The 8519-nt window shown below is 32.3% G+C and overlaps 1 long non-coding RNA gene across 1 annotated transcript; it reads left to right on the top strand.

The window, feature by feature from the left end:
• Nucleotides 1-2458: 2458 nt before the first annotated feature.
• LOC123565606 (uncharacterized) lies at nt 2459-4500 on the top strand. Its single transcript, XR_006689142.2, has 2 exons — nt 2459-2607; nt 3742-4500. It is a non-coding gene; the product is annotated as an uncharacterized LOC123565606 (long non-coding RNA).
• The last annotated feature ends 4019 nt before the right edge of the window (nt 4501-8519 follow it).

Here is an 8519-nt window from a genome sequence, read left to right on the forward strand (position 1 = left end):
TCTGTGATTTAAATGTTCCTCATAATCATACTGGTCACTTACATATTGAGGCAAAGTTCATTTAAAATCTTTTCTATGTAGACTTCACATAGAGTTTTAGCAATTTCCAAAATACCTGTTTAGTGAAGTATATGGAACAATCTTTATTATTTTGGGGCATCAATGTTTTGCCCCAATGTGTCATGCTCAAACCCATGGTAACAGTTATTGGGTCAAGTCTCATGTCAGATCTTGTCCATTCCTATTTGGCATAAAACTCTGCCTGAAAATGAGAGAGAGAGTGTCACGTGTAGGAAATATAGGGTTATGGTGTTGACTTGTTGTTTCGTATTTTGAACTAGAACAACAATCAACTGAATGTGCTGTCGTCAGTAAAATCAAATAAAGCCAGTTGTTAGTTAAAAGAAAGAGGGACTGCATACAAATTGTATGCATGCAGCCAGATAAGCTACAGAACAGGTGACACATTTTTTTGTATTGAAGTATTTTTTCAATGTTATAGGAGGAAGTGTAAGTGATGTATCGTGGGATATGATGTCGCTGTTAATTTTTTAACAATTCGTTAAAGGATTTAAAGCTTCGTTAGCTAACGAACATTTTAACGGCACTTTCAACATCTGAAAAAAATAACAATTCGTTAGCTAACGTGACGACCGTTAACTTAACGATTCGTTACATTTATCAAAAGTTTTGAACAACTGGACCAATATGTTTTTTAAAAAATAATTCTGACATTGAGATGGTTTAGTATAACAAAACATATCATAAGTAATAGTAGACAGCGCAACATTTTCTATTTGTTCAAACGTAAATTGATATTTTATACGAGCTAGATTTAAATCAAACTAAAGTATCACCATAGCTTTTATCAGTTTTTGATCAAACATCATGCTGTGTTAGCGTCAATCATCGGCTACATTGTCATTATTAAATCTTCATGTTTGTTGAAATGAGAAAACCCTACAAATTTAACCATGTAGAAATACCAATTTAACTTTATAAAGAGGAAACGGATGTTGTTAGATTGTCCTTTATATTTTGGAGTAGATGGGAAATGACAATTTTACGTATGAATGTAACTCTTTTTATTTTGCAATCCTTTAAGTTTAAAATCAAATTTGCTATTCATTCCTAAATTCAATTTTAAGTTTCATTTAATTACCCGTATAGCATATACGAATTTCATCACCAACACAGAACGTTATACTGAAAAGACAGAAGCATATGAACATTTTAGAAACGAACACAAATTTAGACATGCATAAGCAGTATTAATCTACCTTATAGTATGAATTGTTATTTTGTCTTTCATCAACCTGAAATATCTTATTCAAACAAACCGGTTAAAACTATATGTAACAATTGGAACAACATATTTGTACGGAAACTATTTGAATGAAAAACGAATAATAAATAGGTCTTCAAACTTGCTAGGAAAATATATTAAATATGACTTGTTATTTGTAACATCCGTTCCCGTAGTTTCCGTCCACCAATATATTCTCGATATTATAGAATAAGTCCCGTTTTCCGGTATTAACCACCAATAAACGTCCGTTCCCGGTTTTACGGTGAGGGGGATATTGGCCATTACGCTATATGGCGGTAGTGTTTAGATTATCCTTTTTTCAAGTTTTAAACAAAGAAAATGAATAAAGCAAAAGTAGTGCAGATTATCACAAAACATTGTTGTAATTACGATTTAGTAAAAATATCCTCAAAGTTTACTTTATTTTTGAAATTTTATCTTTTATTCTACACTGTCGCTTCTTCCGTTGCTCGATACCGGAAGGTGTGAAATTATTTGCATTTTTCAAGGTAAACAGATTATTTTTGCAAACAAAATGTTGCAGATGTCGTAGAATAATATTTCCTTTGTGAGAAAGTAAGAACTTTCCTAAATCCTTATCTTCTGGCAAAAAAAAAATCGCTCATATTGTCCACGGTCTTTATATCGGTTAATCTCGCCAGTCCCACAGACATTATTTACGGAAATACTGGAAAACGGGATTTATCCTATAATGTCGATATGGTCAATGCTACAAAATGCAGTATTTTCTTGTTTTAATGCAATATTTGATATTTTTGTTTCACTAGAGTGAGTAAAACGTAGGTAATGAAAAAATCAATATAGATAAATATTTAATCATAGTGCAACAATTTAAAACTGAAAAAAAAATAAAATATCAGTTTTCTTGAGTTTTCTTTAACCATGAATTTGTTAAGTTCGTTTAAGTTTTGACACACAAGTGTGAATTACTTGCATTCTCAGTATAGTCTCTTGACTTAATTCTATTAGTAATAGATTATAGGTTTGGCGTCCCTTTACCGTACCTTCGTCTGGTAACGAGATGCATCCTGCCAACCATGATAAAACAAACACATTTAGTGTTTAACATCTGCACACGTATACTAGTAAATCCATTAAACAGCTCACTTCTTTTCTGACTTACTAAAAAGTGTATATAAGAAGATTATTTGTACACCTGAAATTACTATTTCTTGCATATCAGACGGTAGTCTCTGATGTTTTACACCCGGATGTAAAAGATATAATCTGCACCCATTTAACTGCTGTGCAACAGACTTGACGAAAGGCGTAAAGTGGTAGTTTTATTTTTTATTCTGCCTTTATTAGGTTCATAACGAAGAGAGAAAAAGAGCTTAAAATTTGGATAAACTGTGATTCAAAGTGATCTCTGATGTGATATGCCAAAGACATATTTAACTTCAGTCTTCATTTTATGATGTATATATGGAAGTCGTCTATCACATAAAATGTGTTGTTATCAATTTCCATCTGACCAACTAATATATAAGTCATTATAAATAATCTATTGTTAAAAATGTCATTAAAACAGACTTCGTTTGAAAAAAAAAAAAAAAAAAAAAAAAAAAAAAAAAAAAAAAAAAAAAAAAAAACTGTCTCATCCAAAAATTTAGCGTCTTGTTATTTAGAAAATCATGTTAAGACTAGGTATGATCCTTTTGTTTATATACATCTATGCGCCATTAATCTATGAGGTATATAATGATTAAACTGTCTGCCCATCACTCAGAGTTTCTGATGTACTTTCCTACTGCTACAGTTTCGATCCTTCAGCATAAAGTGGACAAAAGCGTATTGTCAGAACATATTATCATTTTTCTTAGTTATTTCCCTTATCTGACTTGACAATATTACAACGACATTTACATATGTAGCTTGATTACCTAATTACTACAACACTACAGTTTTCATATTCAAATGAAACTTGGTATATATCTTGGGGCGAACATAAGCATTATGTCAGGATGTTCACATTAGATTATTATTATTTGAGTTATGCCCCATTTCTCATAATATAACATCAGTTTATTGTGTTCTTTTACTATAAATTTCATCTAATTTTAAATATCATAATGAAATACATCATTATTATGAAGTGGATATTTGCTTATTGACAGGATCATACTTTTAGTTATGTCCTTTTTGGACTTTACAACATTACAAGTACATCAGTTCATTTTCTACAGTGTGTACTAAATTCCTCCTATAGTTTTCATTTGATTCAAATGAAACTTGGTATAATGTCTTAAGCCCTTTTTGAACTTTTAAATTCATTCTATCAAACATCCTCATTGGGGCAGAAAACATACAATATGACATCATTCCTTCTTTTACTAAATTTGGTATAATTGTAAATTCAAACTCATTCTCATGATATTATTTAATAATATTGATAATTTGTCTTATTTCAGTGTGCTGCGATCAAATATGGAGGAACCATGGCATTTAAACAGTTCTGTGAAAAAAGGTCTGAGCTCGAATTATGGCATGACAAAATCCTTGGGAAATATGTCCAAGTAATCAGTGAGACACCAAATTTGTAAAAGACATATGAAGCGGAAAAATAGCAACTTCCGTATGCTGCAAACATTTGGTAGAATGTGTTTGATGTATTGCATGCATAGGACAATAATGAAGTTATATTTATTGGTCATTTTGTTATTAGGTCCCTTTTTGTGAAAAGTATAAAATCTATTGCTTTAAACCTTTGTACATTTCTTTACTATTAGTTAGTGAGTAAGAAGGCCAAGAAAGATAACACTTTTTATTGTATATTGTTTAATTTCAATCAATTACAGACAAGGGTAGGGACCTGGTTCATACTAATTTGGCATATCTTAAAGTATGTCTGGTTTAATTTTGTCTACAAGATATTGCTTAAGCTTTTGATAGCATGTCTTTTTTGACAGTTTTAGATGCTGGCAAAGCGAAATGCGTTTAGAAAAGAAAATGTCAGAAATGTAAATGTTATATGTCTTTTACTGAGGTCAGAAACAGAAACAATGAAAAATTTTGCTCGTTTGGATTGATAAGTTTTCATTAAAACAGCTATAACAGGAGGATAAATAAAACATTATTTCGTTTGTAACATTTAATGTAAACTGGAGTAATTTCAAGTTATAATATGTAATTAATCACAATATTTAGAAGTAACACATTTATATACACTATCTTATGATTTTGCTTTTATTTCTGCTGGTGTGGGTCTAAAATACAAAACGGATTTTGTGTTTCTAATGGATTTTACTGGCAAAATTGAACAGTCGCCACCTGATAATCAAACCTATCTATGATCCAATCATATATAGATTTTTTTTTTACAACGACTTATTGCCGCAATTTTCATTCAACAAGCTGATTGTCGAGTTTAGTTGATATGTACGCATACGTTTTTAAAATCTAATTAAAACTCTGTATACTCGAAGTAACCGCTATTTGACAAAGACAAAAATGAATTAGTGCGAATAAATATAATAAATATACATAACTGAAACATATAATCATTGAATTCCAAATCAATTAAGGCACTGTTCTTTTGATTGAACAAGTAGTTTTCAGCAAGTAGCGTTATACGGCAAAAAAGAACTGATTAGGCCGACAACCATTTTTTCGTTAGACATTTAATGTCTTCTTTTCTCTTAAAGAACTGCTCTATCTATACAAGAAAAGAAGAAGCTTTAAGCTTGTAGGCATTTAAAAACTTTTATTGATAAAATAAATACTGCTCAGATTTTCAAATACAGATGGTCTGAAAGTATGAAGAATTAAAAATAAAAGTATCTTAATAATGAAATCGTTCAGAAATCGTCTTGAAATTTTGCATGGGTAAAGTTAACCATATTACAAATAAGATGCAGTTTATTTTATACTAATAGAGCCAACCAGTTTCTGTACACGGGACGTCAAAGTTGACCACCAAAGCCTGGTTACGAAACTGACGTTGCGCGTATCCTTGGCAACTGTAACGGGTACTGCATCAGCACCAGCCAACAATTTTTCTTAAATTATACACTATTCTACGAGAATTATTTGATCCTTTATGGTAGTGTAAAAATCATTGTTTTACACCGACAAATATTTGAAAAATGGAAAGAAAATCGCCGTTTTTTACTAAAAAATGACGTTCAGTTTCGCAACATTTTTCGGCTTTAAATCAGCATATTTAAAAATCCCTGAATTAATTTTTTGATTTTTTTTTCAATAAACGGTGTTTAAAATGTATACCGTGTTTGTAAGAAACAAAACTGGGGGGTCACCGACTTAGCTTTTTCGGTACATGTGATTTTATTTCCCCTATCACCGTGCGTAAATTTTGCACCGTAATTCGACGTTTGCAGATACGTTCGAGACATCATAATTTGGCCATTGTGTTTAGCTTATCAGCTGCACCATTTAGTGTCTTACTGGTTCTTAAAGACCTTTATACAAAACAAGAACTAACAGTTTGTTCCATGGCAAGACATTTATATATAAATTATGATGAAAGCGTATTGATAAATGGAATCTTAGTACATTTCAATATATTATATAACGTGCCACTGGTGAAAAAAAAATCCGCATCTTTAAATGCGTCATATGGACACAATTTGCTATAATGAGGGTTGAATGCGCCTAAATACAGAAGTTATTGGGCTCCGTTTCGACATTTTGTTTGGTTTAAAATGCAGCGTATTCCTCATATAATGCGTATTTTGCATTTTTGATATTTCTGTAACTTTTTTTCTCCACAAACCTTAGACGTCCATTTTTGATGAACCGTGAGTTCACGTTCGTCGGACTGTTTTCGTAAATCGTTCTGTTCAGTCAACAAGTATCTGCATATAAAATGGTATATAATTTGTGGTGATCACTTAACTTTAGACTCGATATTTACGTTAAAGTTACGTAAAGTAGTGTCATGGTAGCGTACCCGATTCACATTTTGGCGTTGGGGTCCAGTCAGTTTTCTCAGAGGTGGTCCCACCGACATTATCATTACATTATCTTAGCACCGACCGCTTGATATCGGCCTAACAAAGATGTATCTTCATACACTTATTTATTTGATGCGATTTTCGTTAGACGTTTACAAGTACACGGTTGTCAACACGTTATTGTTAAACAGGTTAAACAGGTTAAAATAGAAAACGTGCTGAGCAGTTAGGAGTCCGGGTATCCCACCGGAAAATTTTGAAATTCAGCGCTTTATTTCCTGCATACTAGGGCATTTTATGAGCCTTTAAAAACACATTTTCCTGTGTAATTTTATATACAATATACCCCTTATTTCCTCCTTTTTATGAGCTCCGAATTTCACTGGTTGAATTTGGAAAAAATAATGGATTAAGTTTTCTTAAAGGTAAAATTATTCATTTCTTTGAGATAATTAACATAAATATGAATTACGTCGGGGTCGTATGTAGCACATACACTTTGAATGCGGTCCTAATTTTGCCTTTTATAAAAAAAATCGAAAACACATTTTGTGTTCTTCTTTTCTTTCCGATTGTTTAGGATTTTCCAGAGGTCGGGTCCGGACCCCCGGAACCCCACTCTGGACCCACGCATGCTTTGTCACCATAACTGGACCCTACCCAGAAACAGTGACGCACGTATATTAACTCACATGACGAAGAATAAAAGCTGACGTTTTTATTCTTGACGGAGATTTTCGGGATTCCTTAGCTATGCTGGAAGATAATATTTATGCTGTCGTTTCAATTATCTTGCAGGAGATTTGTTGTAATACTGTTTTTTTTGTGTTTGTTTGTTTGTTTGTTTATTTCATTTTTCAAGCGTTAATTATAACATATACCATTATTTGTTTTAATAACGAACATGGTTAGGGTTGTCCGTAGATAAAAACTGAGAGGAAGTCAAATGAAACATCATTTTGTTTTTGTAAATGCGATAAACCTTTTACAGGTATTAAACTTTCAAATAGTACAATGTTTAATAAATTATGGTTTTTACACGAGCATTTTTACATGCCATGCCTTTTTGTTTCCATTACGTGTCTTAGAGATTCACCTGGAGGGGATTACTTTTATTTACACTGTCCCGTGTCCATATACCGCGTTGAAGGTTCTGTGTTCACTGACATTCGGGTCCATGCTAGTTATCCCGTTCTATTGTATTCTGGGACCTCCAGCGCTTTTTTACTAGGTTATGTTTAACTGTCGCTTAACATTTTCACTTATTGTTGAAACTGATGACTGTTCTACCCGAACGCCACTTTTCACAGAATGGTATTACATAATTACATTTCATGAGTACATATAATTGAGTACCTAAATTAATCCTTTCACCTCTTCGGTTACATTCTGCATCTTCTGTTCATCTGCCTAAAGATATCAATCAGCCTTTCTCCACTTAAGCTACATTCTGTACAATCATTTTATGTTCCACGTACTAGTTTATGACAATATTATACATACCAACATTTATGATAAGAGGGATGATTTTAACTTTCGTATTGTAAATTTTCCCCATTGGGATGGGATTGTACTTCAGGCTACATCTTATGGGGTATATATTTCTCCATTAATTCGGTTTGCCAGAGCGTGTAGTCATGTCAAGCATTTCAATGAACGTAATCTATATATTACAAGTAAACTTCCTCAGCAAGGCTACAGTTATTACAAATTGCGTAAATTTTTTTGCTAGATTCTAATATCGTAATTCTGATTTGGTTTTAAAATTCAATAGTAATTCTGCGAGAAGGTATTTCTAAACCCGTTTTTTTATGGGGATGTGCTTTACAAACTTCGTAAGATCTTAGGTCATGTTTATTTTCAAAATGTATTTTTGTAAAATTATTAAACGTTTTATTAAAAGAGGTTACGACCCAACTGTTTTGAGACATACCGCATGTTTAGTGTTCAACCCATTTACAGTTGGACACTACGCTTCCCTCTTTGATTGTGTCTGACGGAAGAGGGGTAGGACTCTATGAGAAGCAGTTTTTAAATCCTACCAGGACTGAACTAGTGCTGTCATTGATTCGGTCTTTGTCATATCGACGATACCGATATATCGGAAGAGAAGATATCGACGATACATCGATATATCGATTATTAAGTTAGAGTAACAAGCTATTTGTTCATGAACATGCTATATACCTTTTTGTTAATGTTATTTTTAGTTTAATTGTCTGCCTTTCATGTTTTTATTTGTATTTATGTATTTCCCTATACAGGTAGTGCCGACT

Source organism: Mercenaria mercenaria, chromosome 8 (assembly GCF_021730395.1).
Source record: "Mercenaria mercenaria strain notata chromosome 8, MADL_Memer_1, whole genome shotgun sequence".
Classification (NCBI taxonomy): domain Eukaryota; kingdom Metazoa; phylum Mollusca; class Bivalvia; order Venerida; family Veneridae; genus Mercenaria; species Mercenaria mercenaria.